At 37.2% G+C, this 23,924-nt stretch overlaps 1 long non-coding RNA gene across 1 annotated transcript; it reads left to right on the top strand.

Annotated features, from left to right (window-relative positions):
- Positions 1-5,752: 5,752 nt before the first annotated feature.
- On the top strand, positions 5,753-16,333 carry LOC131382046 (uncharacterized). The gene is made up of 3 exons (XR_009211196.1): positions 5,753-5,858; positions 15,768-15,936; positions 16,192-16,333. It is a non-coding gene; the product is annotated as an uncharacterized LOC131382046 (long non-coding RNA).
- Positions 16,334-23,924: the final 7,591 nt, after the last annotated feature.

Raw genomic sequence — 23,924 nt, 5'->3', positions numbered from 1 at the left:
TTCTCAATTGCAGAACTCTTAATATTTGGAGCCAGAAAATGATTTATTGTGGGGGACAGTCCTGTGGATTGTAGAATATTTTACAGCATCCCAGGCCTCTACCCTCTAGATGACAGTAGTACTCTCTGCTCCGTTGAAGCAATCAGAAATGCTTCCTGTCATTTTCACATTTCCCCTGGTGGCAAAATTGCCTCCACTGAGGACCACTGTTTTAGATTATTAAATTCTCTCAATAATCCCATGAGTCAATGCATTACCATCTCTATTTTCTAGGTGAGGTGACGGATGCTTAAGAAATTTGGTAATTTGCTTGATTTGCTCAATGTCACACAGATAAAAATGGAAATCAAATAAACTGCAGATCTCAATAATATAATCATTGAATCCAACTGCCTCACTCCAAGATCCAGGTGAATGGAATATCAAGTTCTGTGTATCCATAGATATCTTCTCAGAGCCAGACTGAAATGGAGAGGCTCTGCCCCTTTGAGAAAGCACATATTCCATTTCCCAGGGAAGTTTTTATGTTCATAGACAATGTGTCAGCCATTTTGAGTTATGCTACAGCCACAGACAATATGAATATTTCAGGGACTTAAAACACTCAAAGTTTTTTTCTGGCTCACACTGTATTGTCATTGTGAAGTGACATGGGCTCTGCTCCACCATCCCAAGATGCAGATCATCCTGCTGGGACATGCCAGTCTCTGGCAGAGTGATAACAGAACCATATGATGGCTCCTACAGTTTGCACTCAGGAGTGACACAGACCTCTTGCACTCGGTTTATATGGTTGAAGCAAGTCAAGTGGCCAAGTATGACATCAGTGGGCAGAAAATATAGCCCTTCTTCAGGAAGAAACCAAGTAAAGAAGGGCCAGGGAAAGAGCATCCTGGTAGGAAAAACAATAAACATTTTTGAAAAATAATTCTACCTTTTTACAATTACAAAGAAAAATGATCCAAGTGATTCATTTGTCACATGAAAGACAAATAGCTTTTTATTCAAAATGTGCATAACTGTATGTTCTCTGGAGGTACCTGTTTGAGAAAGAAATCCTAATGTGGCAGCCAAATGCCAGAAATGGAAGAGTTACACATTCAATATTTTAGAACCTCAAAACAGTAACATATCAGAGACATCACGAGGCAAATGCATTCGGTGTCCCAATTGTTTCCTAACAGGATTTCTTCTGGAGACAGCACAGGTTCCTTTCCTTTTCAATAAATCTGTTCCATGATCTCTTAAATGGGAGCTCTAGAAACTATTCAATTTCTACCTGATCTAGGCTATTGTGAGTAAAGAGCAGATCAACTTCTAGAAATAAAACGCTTGTACTTGGTATTTGGTGAGAAGGCATTTCATCAATCATGGGGATCTGTGGGAGGATCCAACATAGGCTATTCATTTTAATGCTTTTACTACATAAACTTTTCTTTCCCCATTTTAGCTTACCTTCCTCTGTCTGTCTCTTTCTCCCTTCCTCCCACCTCCTCTCTCATACACACAGTAATATACCCCACAATCTCTCAGGAAAACTTTTGATTAAAAATCATAGAAACATTCTAAAACAAAAAGGATTTTTTCAAATGTTTTTATCAGTCTTTTAGTGGAGCTGCATAATAAATGCATTTAACTTAAAGAATTAAAGTACACCAGAGAGAGAGAGAAGAGAACAGGAAAAAAGAATAGGAAAAAGTAAAAAGGGAGCAAAATAGGTGTAAGACAGTGGTAATTCTTTAGCCCTCCTCTCATGGAGATATAAAATCTAATTTTCCTACACTTGAATTTGAACTACAAGTAGTGACTTTCATGATAAATAGAATGTAGCAGAAGTGACAGTCTAGACCTTCAAGGGTAGTTGGTTATATAAAGCCTTGCAGCTTTAGGTCCGGCCTTTTATATCACTTAATGTTGTGGGTAATGTGTCCCCAGAAGGTATGTTGAAGTTTTTTTTTTTTTTTTTTAGAAGAAGTCTTGCTCTGTTGCCCAGGCTGGAGTGCAGTGGCACAATCTCGGCTCACTGCAACCTCTGCCGCCCAGGTTCAAACGATCCCCCTGCCTCAGCCTCCCGAGTAGCTGGGACTACAGGCACGTGTCACCACGCCTGGCTAATTTTTTGTATTTTAGTAGAGATGGGGTTTCACCATGTTGGCCAGGATGGTCTCCATCTCCTGACCTTGTGATCCGCCCACCTCAACCTCCCAAAGTGCTGGGATTACAGGCATGAGCCACTGCACCCAGCCAATATGTTGAAGTTTTAGCCCCCAGTCTCTGTGAATGTAAACTTATTGGAAAGTTGGGTTTTTGCACTTATAATCAAGTTGAGATGAAGTTATATTGGATTAAGAAGGGCCCTAAATTCAATGACTGATATTCTTATATGGGGAGAGACATTTGGATACACAAAGATACACACAGAGGGGAGACAGAAATGTAAAGACAGTGGCAGAAATTAGTGTTGCAGCCACAGGCCAAGGACTGCTTAAGATTTTCAGGAGCCATCAAAGTTAGGAAGAGACAAGAAAGAATTCTTTCCTAGGGACTTCAAAGGGAACATGGCTCCACAGATACCTTGATTTCAGACTACTAGCCTCCAAAACTGTAAGAGAATAAATTCATGTCATTTTACACTGCCCAGTTTTTGGAAATGTGTTATGGTAGTCACAGGAAACAAGTGCATTTCTTCTTAGGATGCTCCCTGTGGGAATCCATGCTCCATCTTGAATCATAAGCCACATGGAGAGTTTACATGTGAACACTCTGGTCACCAGCCCTAGCTGAGCTCCTGGTCAACAGCCAGCATCAGCTGCCAGACATCCCAGTTGAGGCAACAAGGTGTGGGTAAAGAAGTAGTCTTGGAACCTGACACCCTGTAGATATAAGATAATCTGCCTAGACAACACCTTCTAGAATTCCTGATCCACAAAATTGGAAGCAAAGTAAAATTATCGTTTGAAGCTACTTAGTTTGGGAGTAATTTGTTACATGGCCATAAATAAATGGTACAGAATCCAATACCTGGAAGTGAATAGTTACAACAATAGAAAACTAAAATATTTAGCCTTGGCAGCTGGCTGGTAGAAATTGGAAGATCAGGCAGCTGGTAGAAACTGGAAGGACTCCAAAGAGTCTGCTGGTGAAGACTTGAAGGACAATGAGGAAAATATTATTGTATACCAAAGAAAAAGGAATCCTGATTACGTAGTGACAAAAAATTTGGCAACATGGTTGCTTGCCATAGCGTGGGAACAAAAAAAGTTTGCATCATGAATTTGGGGAGATTTCTGGACATAATATATAGATGTCAACTGGTCCAGCAAAACCTTTCTCATATTTCTGACCGGGAAAATAATGAACAAAGTAAATTATGTTTTAAGCTACTAAGTTGAGTATAAATAAATGGAGGAAAGGAAGGTAGAAGAAATAGAAAACAGAATGTGATAGTTTAGGGGTAATAACAAATACTTAATATTCTTCCAATTGAGAGCTGAAGTCTAATTTCCCTACCTTTGACTGTTGACTAGTGACACAGCAATTTATTATGCAGCAGTGAATAAGCAGAAGTGGGGAAAAGGGAGAAAGGGAACAAGATCAGTTTAAATAGTGCATGTTCTGGGATGAAAAGAAAATGGAGATATAATTCTGCCTCTTAATGCCAGAACAATTCACCTGCTGAATGTTTTCAAACGTTTAAAGATTATACATACAGTCACAATATGATCACTAACACAAACCAACTACTTTACGTGATATTTGACCAAAGAAACAGCTCCCTGTTTAATCCTGTGTTGTATTCATTGAGAAAAGGCATTTTCTTACACGGTACTTCCTTAAAAGATTTTCACGGGTAACCTTCTTGCCTTAGACCCTTACGTCAGAACCTCAATTTCTCCTAAAATGTGACTTCACTATTTATTTTCAAATAGAAAATATTCACATGAAACAAAACACTCCTGATACAAGTGTTTGAGTAGGTGTTAAACGATAAAGACACAATATAATACGTAGGCATTTCTTTATAGATAAATCTTATTCTACAAATATTTAAAGTGACTCACAAGTAATATATTCCACACTCTATAAAAATATGAAAAAATCCAGGATCAGAGAAAAATTAAAGTAAAATAAAAGTAACAAATCATGAAGAAATTGTTAAATTAATGCCACATAGTTATTAAGTTGAATTTGATTCTGAGCTTCCAGACAGATAAAGAAAAACAAGAAATGTCTGGCACATATTTCTCATTGGCAGTGGGAAGGACATATTTCATTGCACAGAGAAGCAAGATTATTTATGTCATACAATTATGAAAATAATTTTCCTTAAGGAATTGCCACTGAGGACACTATGATCCCTACATCTCTCCAGTTAATACCTTACACAGAAATATGTTTCTATTAACATGTTTCCTCAGGCTTTTCTCAATGAATGAGAATCTAATTCCAAAGCTCAACTCAGTCACAACAGTACACAAGATCAAGAAAACGTATCCAATGATATAACTCTGCTTTTTTCTCCTCTATTAGACTATGAGCTCTTTAAGCAAAAAACAAAACAAAACAAAAAACACCAAACCACACCTTTGTTTTTCTTCTTTTCTTTTCATAACTCTATATCTATACTTGGTGCTATGCCTATATAGCATTTGTAGTACATGGTATCTTGCAGATATGCCATAGTTCTGTTTTCTGGGAGCGCATCTGAGGCAAGAGTCCTGATTGTATAAATAAACAAAATTCATTTCCTTTTAAAGCTGTTGAACTACCTCATCTTTAGACTGACTAGAATGACAATGTGACTTTTTAATTTTGTATTGGAATACATAATAATACACAAAAATAAGGGTTTGTATAGAAAATTCTGGCAAACAAAAAGTTAATATTTACTATGGGGGTAATCTAGATGAACTTCTCTTTCCTTTTCCACAATACATTATAGTGTGAAGTGTTTATAGCCTGTAGCTGATACAGAACTGAAGCAGAGCCTCACTTGCTGAAATACTGAAGAACAAGTAGTTCATACTGGTTAAACACTAAAATATCCCCAAAGAGTTAGAAAAAAATCAAGATCACCAGCACTATTTAAAAAAAATAGGCATTATCATTAGCAACTACAGTATTAAAGCTAAGTTGGGAGGTGGAAAGAGAAAGTCATTGCACACATTTGGTGGAGATTTGCAAGGAGAGCTTCACAAGGCTATTTAATGCTTAGGCAGCTAACTTTTATTACTATCTCAAGGGCCAGATCTAACTAAAACTCTCCCTAGTCTTCACTCCACATTTTGCTAAAATGGAATGGAGCATCTAGGCAAAGAGACTTAATGTTATTATCATTTGCAAAAACACACACATGTGCACACACACTCCCACTCCACACATACACACACACACACACACACACACACACCTCGATAGAGCAGCCTGGTAAATAGCATATTCCTCTACAGCAAAGAGTAATTTGTGCCTGTTGAGCGGGAGAAAAAAAGCTGATTGCATCTATCTTACAGCTTTATGAGCACTTTGGGTTCCAAAGAGGGGCAGATTCGACTGGAAAAAATATTCAGGGGTTAACATTGTGGAAAAACAGGTGTATAACCATGAAAATAACTGACACCTTTATGAGTGTATACTGAGATCAGTAACAAGGGAACATGGAGCTCAAAAGCAAAGACTGAGTACTTTCCCACAGGGAGCTTATGACCTAGTCAAGAAGGGATGGTAATAATAGAACGTTCTGTTTACAAGTCTCCTGAGAGATCATCTGGTCTAATGCCTTTCAAATTCTCCTCCTGTAAATCCTAGAAGACTCACTCAGAGGCACTACCAAGGGAGATGAAGAAAAACCAGCTCAGCAGGTATGTCTCCAGCACTACTCCAGCTGTAAACAGACTCGACTCTAATATGGCTTATACATTGTATTTCTTTAAGACATCTCCTTTTGTGTTGGGCCCACTGACTATAAAAATGGAAGGCCTTTTAAGAAAATAATTGTTGGCCAGGCACAGTGGCTCACACCTGTAATCCCAGTAAGTGCTTGGGAGGCCAGAGCAGGAGGATCACTTGAGCTCGGGTGTTCAAGACCAGCCTGGGCAACATGGTGAAACCCCGTCTCTACAAAAAATACAGGAATATTAGCTGGGTGTTGTGGCGTACATCTGTAGTCCCAGCTACTGGGAAGGCTGAGGTGGGAGGATCATTTGAGCCTGGGAGGTCAAGGCTGCAGTGAGCTATGATCATGCCACTGCACTCCAGCCTGGGCAACACAGTGAGACCTTATTTCAAAAAAAAAAAAAAGGAAAAAAGAAAGAAAGAAAGATGACTGGTCATTTGTGATGGATATCTGTTGCTTTGCTTTCCCAAAATCTATTTTCCTTTCTTTGGGTCTGTGATTTGCCTGCAGGCACCACAATTCTTGCACTGTCTGTAACTCAGGAAGAACTGTCCCTACCATTGGCTACAGTAGTAAAGATAGCTGATCTTTTTTTTTTTTAATCAGTCACTCTGGCCACAATAACTAGTAGAGAAAGTATGTGATCAAGGCTGACCAATTAAAGCCAGAAATGCTGAGGGGATTTTAATTGGGAGCTCTCAGGATACAGACAGCCTCATCCATTAGGATTACTAAGAAGAGAGAATGGAGCCTGACAATGCCGGAAAACACCTAAGAATGGTGCCAAACCCGGAAAAACAGGCTTTGTCTAAAGCTAGCTCTAAAACACAGTATCTCAATCACTTCTTAGCCTTTTGGCTACGATCAAGTGTAAAACACATTATCCCTGGGGTTTTCATTATCTTAATAAAACAAGCGAATAAACTGCATTTTCCTTTATGAGTTTTCTTTCCTTTTCAACCTAAAAACCATGCTTTATACCCCATGTTGATTTTTTTTTTAATAATGAGTGTTGAGGTCCCCATTAGGTAAAGGGATTTGCCCAGAGTCTCAAACATACCCAAGAGGGTCCCAAGGATTCTGACTCTTTGCCTTGTGCTTCATCCACTAGTCTTTGAATAGAGTTTGTATCTTTAAGACTCGGCTAAATATCTAAAATCAACTTCTTATTTTATATTCACTAGAATAAAATATAATCTAAAGAAACCCGGTAGTGGTTCCTTTCATTGTGTTTGTGAGTTCCTTTCATTGTTTCATATATGCTAACTTGAGTATTTGATTTCATTCTACTGGAGTCTCATTAACTCAAGACTATGGTTTAGGCACCCTCAGAAGAAGAAAGCCTGTCTGAAGTATCAGCCCCTCGTGAGCACGTTTTGGCATTTTGAGAGCCTGCTTTTGCCCTCTGAGTCAATGAGTACTTGGCTCTCACCCTCAAAGGAACAGAGATACAGTAGTAGCACTGTGTCAGAGTGAGACAAATTACTTTGTGGCAATCATATACAGTTAGGAACCTAAATTTGCACATCTCAGGGAAAATAGTTCAGAACTACCTCCCTCATTTTGTATTTTCACTTTTTTAGGTAGGAAAATTTTAAATTTATATGCTAATACAACGTAGTTCATTTTGTTCTATGATAATCCAGTTGCCTCACCTTGGGCAAGAAAGTTTATCTCTCTGAGTCTATTTTCTAGGTGTTTTGGCTAGAATAAATCCTCTCTAATGTCCCTTTCAGATCTAGTGATTTCTGAAACTATGAACTTAAAGTACATTATAAACTGCACAGATATAAAGTGTGGTGAAGCCTTGCCTTCAACTCTTTAGTAGAAAGAAAGAAGGAGCTGCATGCAAGGGGCTGAAACAGGGCATCCCAGTGCAGGAGTCCCTTGAAGACAAATCTGTTTTATAAATGTTTTTGTCTGTTATTCCAAAAGACATGTAGAAATGTTCAAGGTAGATTAACACATTCTACTGAAAAAGCAGTTTTTATAAGTGTTAGAAAAATGAGAGCAAAATTTCAGACTAAAAAAAATCTCTATAAAAATATATTTATCTGCAAGAAATATATTCATGCAAACCCAGGGGCCATTTCCATTCTACACTTGATGCAAAGTTCTAGGAAGCCTATAAAAATAAGGTATTAACTTTTGGATGGAAATGTAATTCCCAAATAGACATTTAGTACAATAAATAGATGGAATATGATGTTGCCTTTTTTGATAAATTTGTCACTGTTTTCATAATTTCATATAAAATGGAAGTGTAGTTTGACGAAAAACAGTTTGAACTTTGGTCACAGATTTGGCCTTACATTGGAGTTCAACTGGAAATTTACTGGACATATCAAGCAAGATCCCTCAACTCTCTGAAGCTCAATATGTAATTTAATATATAAAATGTATTTTTATATGTACTCTACAGTGAGCAGAATATATATAAAATATCTAACTGATATATACAATATCTAATTGATGGAATTGTTTATAGATTTAGATGCCAAGTAGCATGTTGTAAACATCACTAAACATCAGTTTCCTTTTGCTGCACTATAATGCAGCTCTTTTTCCCAATGTTCCAGGTGCAATCAAATATCCTAGAGATGATTGTTACATGACAAATACTGATGTGGTTATTGTTGGCCGCCACACTCCTTCCATACCTTAATAAAATGACTGGCCTCTTTTGGAAGGGATATTGAGTTCTTACTATGTACCAGATACTGTGCAAGGAGCATTCACATGTGTGATTGTATATAACCTTCACAACATCCTGCAAGTTCTTAACACTGCAGTGTTTACATGGTGCCCAAGGACCTGCTAATGACCACTCTACTCATTACCCTGTGACCACATTCATCCCCTATTATTCCATCCAGCTTTCTTGTTTGTCACCTCATTCCTTTTTGTATTTTTTCTAGGTTATTGATAGTACTAAAAATATCAACCCCTAGTAAGTGAGGGAATCTCTGTGGTAAAAAAAAAAAAAAATCCAACATTACAATCTCAACTATATAGCTAACTACAGAGAGAACCGTATTGCACACCAAATTCATTTTTGGCATCTTTCATGCCCTTCCCAGAGAACCCTTCATTCCTTACTCCAAGTTTCAAATGCCTGACTAGATTGAGTTGCCTTTCATGGCCTTCTCCTAAATGTTTTCCTTTTTCTAAATCCAGTAGAAACCTCTTTCCTCTGTCTCAGTGTCCTGATTCACATGCTTTCTTCTCTCCCTCCCTCTCTCTTTCACCTCTGTAACTTTTTCTGAGCCCAGGTCTTTATCCTCCTATTAAACTGGCTTACATGTAATTCCTTTTCTATCCCTCATTCTTGACAGCTTTTTTTAAGCCCAGTGTTGTTTGCATATTACCCAGTGCTTCATGCTATACTTCAACTTTAGCATCAGAATTTATCTCACAAGGAAGAACTCAGCAAAGGAAAATAGGGGTAGAGTATAACCAAATAAAAACTGTCATAATGGTATTAGATAATGAAGAAATAAACAGAAACATTTGGAAGAACAGAAGAGAGACATTGGTAAAGAGAAATAACTTTAGAAACTGTAAGAAATAATTATCTTATTCTAGTTTTTATCTATTTTCTCTGAAGAACCCATAAATCCTCAAGGGTAACTGGCAACAGGCTTGTGGGTGACAGTTGGAAACCCTCGGCTGAAATGAGCAGTGAAAAGAGAGAAAACCTTCTTTATTGGAGTTATTTTGAATACCCTCCTCCAAATACTCTTCAAAGATTACAAAAGTTTGTGTTATATTTTCAAATTACAACAGAAATGTAGAAACACTTTTTATTTCTTATTAGGTAAAGTTAACAGTCTATTTATTTAGAATTTGAGAGTTGAGAGGGTTAAACCTAAAAACCAAACTCAGAAGATTATCATTCTTGAGTCGAGTTTTTGATACAATCCATTCAGAGAAAATAATATTCACTTTGCCCATTATTTATTATTAATTAGAGATCACATTAAAATTACAGAATCATGCAAGCACGGTGGCTCACGCCTATAATCCCAACCCTTTGGGAGGCCAAGGCGGGCGGATTATGAGCTCAGGAGATCGAGATCATCCTAGATAACATGGTGAAACCCCGTCTCTACAAAAAAACACAAAAAATTAGCCTGGTGTGGTGGCATGTGCCTGTAGTCCCAGCTACACGGCAGGCTGAGGCAGAAGAATTGCTTGAACCTGGGAGGCAAAGGTTGCAATGAGCCGAGATCGCCACAGCACTCCAGCCTGTGTAACAGAGAGAGACTCCGTGGCAAAAAAAAAAAAATTACAGAATCAAACATATTGTATTTTCAGTTGGTGAAGAGAAGATAGATTTTTTTTTCTTTCCACTCATTGGAAAGTTTTATTTAATTAAATTCACTGGAATGTTAAGAAAAGTTATCATCAATCTTTTATTTTAATTTTCTATAATTTCCTTCTACAACGTGATTTTAGAGGCCAAATACAATCAGGATATGCACAGTTATGCTATAATAACAAATAACCCCCAAATCTCAGTAGCTTCCAAAATCGATAACTTATTATTCATGCTATCCATTTACCCTGGATAAGCCAAGGGTTTGGCTATGAGACTGATTAAGCAATTACCATTTTAAATATTTTAGGATTTCAAGATTGAAGGAAAGAATGCTTTAGAAAGTCTTGTGTCAACAATTTAGAAATCTGGCCACTAGAAAAAAGAAAAATAATTCATTTACTCATTTCCTCATGCAATAACTATTTTTTAGCACCTAATAAGTAGGCAAGCACTATTTTAGGTTCTTAGAAAACACCACAAAAAATTACAATGAAAACTGTCAAAGCAAAAATTGCATTGTACCAAAATAAACAAGCAAGGAAGACTTTATTCAAGGCTGCTGCAATCTTCTGATCTCTGAGAGAGAGAGATCAAAACTCAGTCTGAGCTCAACTCTGCTGATACAAAGGGCAGGAGAATTTTTAGGAGCTGGGATTAAAAGGATCACAGGCTATCTCTGTTTCCTTTGACATTACCCAAAGGAAAAATTAATTTAATAACTTAAAGCAAGGTGCTTGCCTCCTGAGTTTAGGTCTCTACCATCCTACAGAGACTGGGAAATAGAGACTCTATCTTGTGCTATGATTACATTTCAAAGGGATGGCTTTCAGTTCCTTAAACAGTTCTGGGTTACAAAAGTGACAAAAAGCTTTTTAAACGATTTACATCTCAAAAGTGGAGACAGCACGATTATAATTCTAGGTTTTCTAGGGTAAATGCTCCAAAAACCTAGGGGAGGGAGCTTTGTGTTTAGACCATCCAGACTCTATAAAGGCTGGGGTGAGCGGTGGATCAAAATCCTTAACACAGGAAGAAATCTGTCTAAAACTGAGTCAATCTGAGGGAAAAATTAAGACAATCTTTGCCAAAACAAAAAGCATGATGACTCTAGTAAATGATCTAATTTATACTTGAAAATTGCTAAGAGGACAAACCTTAAGTGGTCTCATTTGCAAAGGATAAATATCAACAAGATGGCAGACTAGGACCTTCCAACATTCACCTCCCTCCCCACAGAAATATTCATGTGAATATCTATCCACTTGTGGAAATACCTTCACAAGAATTAAGGAAACCAAGTGACAGATGACAGCACCTGGTGTGGAACATAAATAAGAAAAGATGAAGCAGGTTCAAGAAGGAGAGTTTATATTATACACATCACCCCTGTCCCAACCACATGGGGGGATGGAGAAGGAAGTGAGCACTGGACATCACCTTGGACTCTAAAAACGGGCCAATTCTAGTAAAACTCAGCACCAGGCAGGACCCTGTAGCCCCAAACTCCAGATCAATACTTGTGAATTGAGTCTCTGGGTTCATCACACCACCAGACTGACCACAACAATGGTTCTGGGCTTCAGGCTACCCCAGTGCCAGGACCCACCCCGACAGACTCAGACTCCAGGCCTGCTCTAGGGCCAGTCAGGCTCTGGTGGCCCCAGGCTCCAGTCTGCCCCCAGAAACTGGCTGGCCCTGCAGTACCAGGCTCAGCCCCAACCCAGCATCATGCTGACCTCCACTGCCCTAGTCATCAAGTGGCACTCATGAACACAGCTTTATGTGGATACAGACTCTAGAGCCACACAGGACTAGGACATCACATGTGACCACAGGCTCTAGGTTCACTTCAGGTTTCAGAACTGCCCAGAGCCAGGTAGGTATCCACATAGCCTCAGGCTTCAGGCCCCCTCTAGTACTAGGTCAGCACTATGCCACAGGGACCAGGCTGGCACCTATGGTGAACACAGACTCCAGACCTGCCCAGTGCCAAGCTGGTTTCTGCCACTCCACCCTCCAGGCCAGCCCATATGTTGGGCAAACCCAAGGTCCAGGCCCTTTCCAGTAGACCCCAGCACTGGGCCTGGCCCCATGGATCTAAGCTCTAGGACCACTCCTGTGGACCCAGATTCCAGCTCTGTTCCTGCAACCCTAGGACCCAGGTCAGTCCTCATAGATCTAGCCTTCAGGTCAATATCTATACACATAGGCTCCAGGCAAGACCCCAAGGCCCCATGCTCCAGGGCAGCCCCCATTTCTCCAGATACTACTACAACATGCATGATACCAGGCTCCAGACTAGCCCCCATGGGCCCAGGCCCCATGCTTACTCCAAAACCAGGCCAATTCCAGGCTCTAAGATAGTCCCTATGGCCCCAGATTCCAGTGGACCCATAGTCCAGGCCATGCCAGTAGACCTCGGTGCCAGGTTGGCCCCGAAGGGCTGAGGCTCTGGCAGCATTCCTGCAAATCCAGGCTCCAGGCCACCCCCTGTGGACACAAGACCCATGACCCAGGCTTGCCCCATGGACTAAGGCTATTGGCCCACTCCAGTACCAGATCAGTCCCCATGGATAAAGGGTTCAGGCCACCTTTACATACCCAGGCTACAGGGTCAACACTGGGGACCCGATAAACAAGTCCACTACAGTGTATCCATGATTTAGGCTCAATTCTACAGACTCAGGCACCAGGCCTGCCCACCTGCTGACCCAGGTACCAGGTCAGCCGGCCTGAGAACTCTAGCAGAAAAGCCACTCACAGACCACACCAGATGGCCTGCCCAGAATCTCTGGATGACTTGAATGTTGAAGGGCTTTCTTGGACAAACCCAGTTTGCAAAGACTGGAATAAGTCCCTAGTTTTTCAGATATGCAGACACCAATGCAAAGCCACAAGGATCATGGACAATCAGGAAAACATGGTACCACTAAAGGCACAAAATGAAGAGCCAGTAAGCAGCCCTAAAGAAATAGATATTTATGAGCCATTTGGCAAATAATTCAAAATAATTGTTTTAAAGAAGCTCAGCAAACTTCCAGAAAATGTGGAGAAACAATTCACCAAAAGCAGGAAAACAATGTATGACCAAAATGGGTAATTTAACGGAAAAATTGAAATTCTAAAAAAAATTATATAAAAATTAGGGGGTAGAAAAATATAATGAATGAAATTAAAAATAAAATAGAGAGCATAGACAACAGAAATGATCAAGAAAAAGGTTACTTGAAAATATGCAATCAGAGTAAAAAAAAAAAGGAATTGAGAAGGTGTATGGGATTTATAAGACAGCATCAAAACAACAACTTTTTCAGGTTATAGCAAATTAAAAAGTAGAAGAGAGATACATATGAACAGAAAGTTTGTTTTTAAATAATGGCAGAAACTTTCCATATCTAGGGAATGATATAAATATACAGGTGAAGTCCAAGCTCTCCAACCAGATTCAATCTGAATAAAAATACATCAAGACATAATCAAACTGTCAAAAATTTACAGACAAAGAGAGGATTCTGAAAGCAGTAAAATTAAAAAAAAAATCACATATAAGAAAGTTTTAATAAGGCTGCCAGTGGATTTCTCAACAGAAATTTTACAGCCGGTTAAGAGTGGAATGATATATTCAAAGTGCTGAGGGGAAAAAAATAAAAACTGGCAACTAGAAACACTATACTCAGCAATGTCATCTTTAAGAAATGAGATATAAAGCTTTTCCCAGGCAAACACTGAGAAAGTCCATCACAACAAGGCCTGTCTTACAAAAAAAAAAAAATGTTAAAGAGAGTCCTTAAAGGTAAAAGACAATGATGTAAATTTGTAACACAAAAACCTATGAAAGTATGAAACTCAGTAAAAACAAACACAGTCAAATTTAGAATACTTTAACACTGTAATCATGGTGTGTTAATCACTTATAGCTTCAGCATGAAGTTTAAGAAACAAAGCTATTACAATAATAATACCTACAAAATTTGTTAAGGGATACATAATATAAAATGTAAATTGTGACATCAAAATTATAAAATGTGGGGAAGGTGGAATAAAACTGTAGTGGGTTTCTGTGTCATCAAAGTTAATTAATTATTAGTTTAAAATAGCCTGCTATAACTATAAGATGCTTTAAGTAATCACCATGGTAACCACGAAATAAAAATCTATAGTAGATACACAAAAGGCAAAAAGTAAGAAATCAAAGCATACCACTAGGGAAAATAACCCAATCATAAAGGAAGACAGTAAAAGGAAAAAAGAAACAGAAGAGCTACAATACAACTAGAAAACAACAAAATGGCCATAGTAACTCCTTACTTACCAATAACTACTAGGTTGGAACAAAAGTAATTGTGGCTTTGGCATTGAAAGTAATAGCAAAAACCTAATACCTTGAATGTAAATTGATTAAATTGTCCAATCAATACTAAATAGATATGGAAAAAACATGACCTAACTATATGCTGCCTTCAAGAGACTCACTTTACCTTTAAGGACATATATAGAGTGAAAGTGAAGAAATGAAAGAAAATATTCCATGAAAATAGAAACTGAAAGGGAGCAGGAGTAGCTATTTTTACAACAGACAAAAAAGACTTTTTAGTCTAAAACTACAAAATGAGACAAAGAAGGTCATTATATAATAATAGTGGTCAATTCATCAAAAGAACAATTATAAATATATATGCACCCAAATCAGAGCACCTAAATATATAAGGCAAATAATAATAGAGCTGAAGGGAGAGATAGACTATAATACAATAATAGTAGGAGACTTTAGTACCCCACTTACGGATCACATGTTAGGCCACAAAACAAGTCTTAACAAATTTAAGAAGACTGAAATCATATCAAGTATCTTTTCAGACCACAATGGTATGAAATGAAAATCAGAGGAAAGGCTGAAAAATTCAGTGTCTGGTGAAGTTTACTTCCTGGTTCATAGAGAGCTATCTTTTCACTCTATCCTCCTATGACAAAAGGGCAAGGGAGCTCTCTAGGGCCTCTTTTATAAGGCACAAATTCCATTCAAGAGGGCTCTGCCTTCATGACCTAATCACCTTTCAAAGGCACCATCTCCTAATACCATCACTTTAGGAGTTATGATTTCAACATGTAGAAATTTTAGAGAATCACAAATATTTAGACTACAGCAAGAGGAGATGGTAGGTATATGCAATGACCTGAAAGTTGTGTTCTCAGAAAATTCACATGTCAAATCACAGTCACTAAGGTGATGATGATAAGAAGTGAGGCCTTTGGGAGGTGATTAGGTCATCATGGTGGAGTCCTCATGAATGGGAAGAGTGATCTTATTAAAGATGCCCCAGAGAGCTGCCTTGTCCCTGCCACTATGTGAGGACACAGCTGGGGGGTGTCATCTGTGACCCAGAGAGCCAGCGCTCACCAGGCACTGAATCTACCAGAGCCTTGATCTTGGATTTTTCAACCTCCAGACTGTGAGAAATAAATTTCTGTTGTTTATAAATCCAGTTTATGGTATTTTGTTATAGCAGCCCAAATAATTTAAGACAGTATTTGAATTTTGAATTTGTATTTTAGATGATATTTAACACTAGAAACTGGATGAGATCACCAAAACAAAGAGATGGGGAGTATACAGAGAGAAGAGGACATGTCAAATAGCTGAGCCACTGGGTATTTCTGTCATTGAAAAACTGGGAGAAGAGGAGAAACCAACAAAAGAGATCAAAAAGAAGCATGCAGTAAGGTAAAGAGGAAAGCAAGAGAGGGTGGTGTCCTGGAAGCTACAGAAATAAAATTTCAAGGTGATTAATCTGAAGTCTCTGATCACTTTAGTTTTCTCACTGTAAAAGCAAGATAATCAGATGAGAAAAAAGGAAAGTGTGGTGTGCTGAATTATGTCCCCCTCTAAACTCATACATTTAAGTCCTAACCCCTAGTAGTTCAGAATGGGACTGTACTTGGACATAAGGTCTTTAAATATGTAATTATATTAAAATAGGTTATTAGGGTGGACCCAAATCCAATATGACTGGTGCCCTTCTGAGAAGAGGAGATTAAGTCACAGACATACACTGAGAGATGACAATGTGAACATATGGGGAGAAGACAGCTATCTACAAGCCAAGGAGAGAAGCCTCAGAAGAAATTTTTCCTGCTGGCTCCTTGATCTCAGACCTCTAGCCTCCAGAATTGTAAGAAAATAAATTTCTGTTGTTTAAGCCACCCAGTCCATGCTAATTTGTTATGGCAGCCCTAGCATACATAGGTGTTTGTTGTTTGAGGAGCAAGGAGAAGGAGAAGGAATACATTTCTTGCCTAGAAAAAAAAAAGAAAAATAAATGGACTAAGGATGAGAAGTATGATTTCCAGGCAGCATAGGGACCCTCAAGAGGTTCACTGAATTTAAAGACCAATTGGTGGGACTGTAAATTATTCTGTAGCCCCATTCAACTTCAAAAGGTACCAATTTAGGATAGCTGCAGAATTCGATTTAAAATAAGGATATTTGCTTTGCCAAGAAAGTTCAACAAGGAAAAAAGTAATAGAGGACCTATGAAGTTGATACATGCATTAGAATATTCATTATGTCTAATGTAGACTTAAAATTGGGAAAGGTAAAAGTAGTGGCATTATGCAGGTAATGGAATGGAGGAAGGATCAGAGACTTTGAAAACAGGAACTGGGTTCTGGAGGGAAGAATCCGGAAAGATAGGAAGTTGGCTAGACAGTGGTTTACATGAAACTGATTGTCTAGCAGTTGCCAATAATGATAAGATCTAGAGTATTTGTTATCAAATGTCTTTGTGTCAGCAACACCTGAAAAACCTGTTAAATATGGACTGCTGAGCTCCATGCCCAAAGTTCCTCATTCAATGTCTTCTGACTCAAGAGGTCCAAGATTTTGGATTTCTATGAAAGATAATTTCTTGTATGATGCTAAAGGTGCACACACTTTGAGGACTCCTGATCCAAAGGATAAACATCAGATGTGTATCTGAGGTAGAAATGTAAATATCATTGAGGAGAAGAAATCAATGAACTAACAAACCAGGGTGTTGGAGAAATTTATTGAAATGAATTGAAACAACAGTAGTATTAGAGAGCCAAGAACTAATATTCTTAAGAAATAATGTGACATGGGATTAGAGGTGTACGTGTGTGTATCTAGAGAACTGTAGATACAGTTTTAGATGTAAAAGTTGTGCTGTATGTGTCAGTATAAAATAAATTATTAAATAAATTTTTAAGTTAAAAAAATCCAGTGCAAAACAATGTCTAAAATTGCTGTAGGGTGAATTTTGTGTCTCCCAATATTCATGTGTTAATGCTCTAATCCTCAATGTGATGATATTTGGAGGTGGAACCTTTAGGGGATAATTAGTCCATGAGGGTGGGGAGCCTTCATGAATGGAATTAGTGCCTTTCTAAGCAGATATATGTGACAGAGTATCTCTCTCCACCATATGAGGACACAGCAAGAAGGTGTATATTTGTAAACCAATAAATGGGTTCTCAGAAAGAGTCAAATTGGCCACGGACCAGCACTGGTCCATGGCCTGTTAGGAAGCACGCCACCCAGCAGAAAGTGAGCAGCAAGCAAGAGAACATTACTGCCTGAACTCCACCTCCTGTCAGATCAGCAGCGGCATTAGATTCTCACAGGAGCATGAATCTATTGTGAACTGTGCATGAGAGGGATCTAGGTTGTGCACTCCTTATGAGAATCAATCTAATGCCTGATGATGTGAGGTGGAACAGTTTCATCCTGAAATGATCTCCGCTCTCTCCCCACCCACTCCCACCAGTCAGTGGAAAAATTGTCTTCATGAAACTGGTCCCTGGTGCCAAAAAGTTGGAGAAAGCCGGTATATATTATGATTAAAATGGTATAGATTATGATGTCAAAATATTATGGGGTTTCCACAAAACAGCTCTTCACTTTTCTCTAACCCACACAAACACATGAGAGAATTTCACAGAATCTCAGCTTATGGAGAAATTTTGGAAGTCATCTGGTTTAGTTTTCTGTATCAAAGGACATTGTAAAGACTTTTTAAAGAAGGTTACATGCTCACAGCAAAGTTGAGAAGAAGATAAAAATATTTTCCTGCACCACAAATGAATAGACTCCCCCATAATCAACATCCTTCCTCAGAGTGGTACAGTTTTTGAAAGTGATAAACTTATGTTGACATATTATCATTCAAACTTTGTAGTTCACATGAGAGTTCACTCTTGATGTTGTATGTTCTATGGGTTTCAACAATATAATGACATGTATCTACCATTATAGTACTAACCAGGGTATTCCACTGCCCAAAAACCTGTGCTGCCTGTTCATCCCTCCTTCCCACAACCCCTACAACCATTTTTTATTTTTTTTTTACTATCTCCATAGTTTGTCTTTTCCATAATGTCACATGGTTGGAATTACACAGTCTGCAATTGACTTTTTACAGATTGACTTCTTACAGATTGCCCTTTACAGACTGGCTTCTTTCACTTAGTAAAATGCATTTAAATTTCCTTCGTGTCTTTTCATGTCTTCATAGCTCATCTATTTTCATCAAAGGATTTTCAAACTACATTCTGTGTTGCCTTAGGGTCTACTTGAGTTTTTAGAAGGTAGCCATGTGGATAGGCTCAGCTCACACTATAACTAGAGCTGCCTTATTTTATAAAATGAGTCTTCACCATAAGATTTTGTCTGAAGAAATGATTCTAAAAAAATGTTTGAAGGACAAGAATGTAAGAATCTCCTCTTTAATATACTGATAAGAAATATCCCAGCTTCTGCAGAAGGACCTTAAATGCTAAGCAATTCACCACCTCATTACGTGCTTGGATAGCTCCAACTTTTAGAAAGTTTTACGCTAAGCCAAAATTGTCCTCCCTACAACTTTGATCAATTGGTTCACATTCTTGCTTTGGGCTATTTAATTGCTGGTAGAGATTTTAGTTGCTTCCCTGAAGGCAGAAGACTTAATGTTTTGTAACTACTATTGATCTTTCACCAGTTTTGGCCTATAGCTGGGCAGCTAGATAATTTATTTCTCTTTGAGGTTCTCTGATACTATTTCTGGGCTACATTTTCTGTTTTATTTCTTGAAGCTTTCATTTCTATATGTGAAGAAATTTGAACACTTTTTTGTGTCTATGAGCTACACTTTTTAACATAGATACCAATTAGCTCTTAATTATTAAGCAGGTGAGAGGACACAGATACATATTTATAGCTTGGAGGTCATTTATATTAAATATTATGAAAATCTTTATAACAGTAACGTTGGAAAATTAAGTAATGAAATGAGCTACCAAGAAAGGTTGTACAATCACTGTCACTAGAGGTACTCAAGGCAGAAATGGCCACCTGCTGGGAAATGATGGTTTAGAGCTAATTATGTCTTCTGGCCATCATCTGTGGTATGTATCTAAGCCATTCTCTTCACATTATTTGAAATCTTAGTTTATGTAAACACATGCCTATTCCATCAATAGTACTTATGAAAATTGTTATAAAATGCTTAGAATTTTCACTTCTAGACTCAGTCCTCAGGAAATCTAAAAAGCCAAAAAAAGAGACAAAAATATTTACTATAGCATTATTTATAGGAGTGCAAAACTTATAAACAACTTAAATGCCAAAATACAGTAAAATGGTAAAGTAATATATGGTACATCCATGCAGAAATTTGAGTAACACTTTCAGTAGTTTGTAGTAACACAGGAATATCTTACTATTATAATATTAAATTGAAAACCAAGGCATTGAGTTGCACACAAAATACGATTGTAACTATGGAGAAAACTTCATAGAAAAAAATGGTGGAGCAATTCCAGTAAACTGGAGGAATAATTTAATACAAACAATCTCCTCCACTACAAACACTTAGGAAGGCAGGATAAAAATATATTAAAAACAAAGATAAATAATTTAAATTAAAAGTAAAATTTAACAAAAAGACAAAAGTTCCAGATGCTAAAATGAAAAGTAAACTCAAAGCCAAAGTAATCAATTCTAGCTGATGTTGATGGACCCAGAAGAACAGTGCCACTGGTTGTAGGCCCTGGGAATAACAGGCTAAGTCTTCAATGCTTATAAAGCTATGATAGATTCACAGGTACCTAACTGCAGGTCTATTTAAATCATGGAGATGAAACTATGGGTTCTCCATGAAACTAGGACTCTTAAAAAAAAAATCTCACACTGAGGATTTTTTTTAACAAAAAATAATCGTAAAAGTCTCAAAGAAACAGAAATAAAATGTGCTAACTGCTCTGGGCTTGGGGTGGGTAGAGCCCCACCCCATGTTTCCCATGTTTTTTTGAAGAAGCAAAGCGTATATTACCAAGAAAGTGTGGAAATTCTGATTTAAGGCCAAAGATATACTTGGAGATTCAGCAGAGGGAAATAACATAAGGCCAGGTAGGTATTCTTTTTTGCTCATGGAATGTACAACTTAGAGTAAACAACCACAGCTGAAGTAGAGTTGACAGTGAAAAGTACAAAGAAAAAACAAAACACACAAACAAATCCATAAAGGAGACTCAACAAATACTGAAATGGAAATGGCAGTCAAAGTACAAAAAATAACAATATGAGACAATAAAAGTAGTATGTTTAAAATTACTGAAACGAATAAATAGGCCTAAAATCCATAAGAAAATAAAACAATGCTCATAAAAACTAATGGGCAGATTTGGAAGGTACAACTAGAAATTTTAGAAAGATACATAAAATAAAAGAATTAAATAAAACATTAAAGATAATTTGTGGGCTGTTGGGCTGATATGAGAGTATCATCCAGAATGCAGTTCAGGAGGATAAGATGGAAAATATACAATGAAGGTTAACGGGCATGGAGTATCAAACAATCTTGAAAAAAAAAAAAAAAAAACAGGAAGACCCACACTTCCTGATTTCAAAGCTTACTACAGAGTTGAAGTAATCAAAACAATGTAGTACTGACATAAACATTGACAGATAGACCAATGGAATGGAAAACAGAATCCAGAAATAAACCTTACATATATGATCAAATGATTTTTGACAGGTGTGCCAAGACCATTCAATGGGAAAAAGGCAATCTTTTCAACAAATGGTGCTGCAAAAACAGAATGTTCACATGCAAACCCATGATGTTGGACCCTCACTAATACCACATACAAAAACTAACTTAAAAAGGATTTGCAACTTAAAAATAAGACCTCAAAACTTTAAAATTCTCAAAAGAAAACATAGAGCAGAACTTTTATGACATTCGACGTGACAATGATTTCTTGGAAACGACACCAAAGATATAGGCAACAAAAAAAATGGACAAATTGGACTTCGGGAAAAATTTTAAATTGTATGCATCTGAGATTACACTATCAATATAGTAAAAAGGAAACCGACAGAATGACAGAAAATATTTGCAAATCATATATGATAAGGGATTAATATCCAGAATATATAGAGAACTCCTAAATCCCAACAACAATGGAAAACAAACTACTCAATTCAAAAATGGGCAAAGGACTTGAACAGACATTTCTCCAAAGAAGATATACAAATGGCCAATAAGCACATGGAAAATGATGACATCACTCAAAATCATGAAAATGCAAATCAAAATTAAAATGAGATAAAACATAATACTCATTAGAAAGGCTACTAAAAAAGAACAGAATATTCAATTGTTGATGAAAATATGTAGACATTGGAACTCTGCGGACTGTTGGTGGGAATGTAAAATAGTATATAGCTACTATGAGTAACAGTGTCATTGTTTCTTTAAAAGTTTAAAATAGAATTACTATATGATCTGCCAATTCCACTTTTGTGTGTATACCCAAAAGAATTAAAAGCAGAGTCTCAAAAAGATATTTGTTTACCCATGTTCTTAGCAGCATTATTCACAATAACTAAAACACAGAAGCAAGCAAAGTGTCCATAAATAGATGAATAGATAAGCAAAATGTGATATATATATATATATAGACACACACACACACACACACACACACACACACAATGGAATACTGTTCAGCACTAAAAAGGGAAGAAACTTCTGACATATGCTACAATGTGGATGAACTTTCTATTTTGCTATGTGAAATAAGCCAGTCACAAAAATACAAACATTGCATTATTCCACTTATACAAAGTACTTAGAATAGTCAAAATCATAGTGACAGAAAATAGAATGGTAGTTGCCAGGGGTTGGGGAGAGGGAAGAATGGGATTTAGGATATAGAGTTTCACTTGTGTAAGAAGAAAAGAGTCGTGAAGGTGGATGGTAGTGATGATTGCACAAAAATACAAGTGTACTTATAACCACTGAAACTGTACACTTAAAACATGTTGGAGAGTAAATACATATTTTACCACAATAGAAAAAATTGACCATGATAATTAATGTGTCCAAACTTTCACAGTTTCCACCAGAATTCAAGACATGTTGGCAAAAAAAGGGAAAATATGAATAGAATATCACTGTAAGACAAATGATATGAGAGAAAAATTTCTTCTGGGAGCCTCAGCCTCTCTCATTTACTTCTTCATTTCACATTTAAAACCATGGTTATTAAGAAGTGTGTCATGTATTCAGTAGGAAAATGTATTTGCAAAAGGAACATTCTTATTGATAACAACATTGGCATGCTTTATTAAGTGCTTAAAAAGTGGAATTAATGTATGATTCAGAAATTAGGTTCCTGGAGGGAGTAGTGATAACGGAAACTCTTCACTGTGAAGCAAACAAAAGATATGAGAACAAGATTTAAGGCTTAAATTGCAACCCCTCAGATGCAGAAGATGAAATACCTGTCAGTTCAGCCTGCAGAGTACTATTTCAGACTTCAGTTTCCCTTCTGCTGATCTACCCTGAATCTGCTATGTGGACCTCTCTTCTCAACTAGTTTGAGAATATTCAGGAAGATCCAAGGCTGTTGAAATCTTCTGCCTTGGCTCTCTAGTTCCAAAAGCCTGCTCTATTTCTGTCATAAGAGTTATTTGGTGAGATTCATACTACATGAGTGTCTTGTAATTTCCCACTTGATTAGACCAAGCCTTGTGGGAGGAAGTAATAGTATTTCCTTTTAAGGAGATATTAAAGGCATAATATTTGTTCCATGTAATTCTCCTTCATCTTATAACTACTGAATTTCTGCTTAATTTCTAAAACTATGTGACGTCTGTTCTTTGATATACATGAAATCTTCCTTTTGGCCTTATATATGGACACTTTTTGTGACTGTCACTTGTGTTTTAACAAGAGCAAATCTGTTCGGAAGGTCAGTTCCAGGGTTTTAGATACATGCATAAAATCACGCTTATTACCTTGAAATTCAAAATTTCTGTATCTTTACTAATTTTATCTGTTACTTCTATTAGTCACCACAAATAGCTGTTCTCAATAAGAGATTTGGTTAAGTCAAATTGTATAAAATATGAACCCTGGTCTAATGCACATATACTGAAATTTATACCACATAAAAAGCATTTACAATCTTTTCAAGCATATAGAATCATTTCCAAAATTTGGGCATGAACTATGCAACAAAGAGAATCTTAACAATACTGAAGAATAACTATCTCACAAAACAGGTTATTTGATGTTAATGTTCTCCATTAGCAATTAACAACAAAAAATCGGAGGATAATAAGCTTAACCAAAAATATCTTAGAAATTAAAAAACAATTTTTAATGTTTAATGTGTTAAAGAAGAATTGACAATTAAAATAAT

Source organism: Hylobates moloch, unplaced genomic scaffold (genome assembly GCF_009828535.3).
Source record: "Hylobates moloch isolate HMO894 unplaced genomic scaffold, HMol_V3 SCAFFOLD_19, whole genome shotgun sequence".
Lineage (NCBI taxonomy): Eukaryota > Metazoa > Chordata > Mammalia > Primates > Hylobatidae > Hylobates > Hylobates moloch.
Note: the sequence above shows the minus strand (reverse complement) of the source record. Positions and strands in the feature narration are given on the sequence as shown.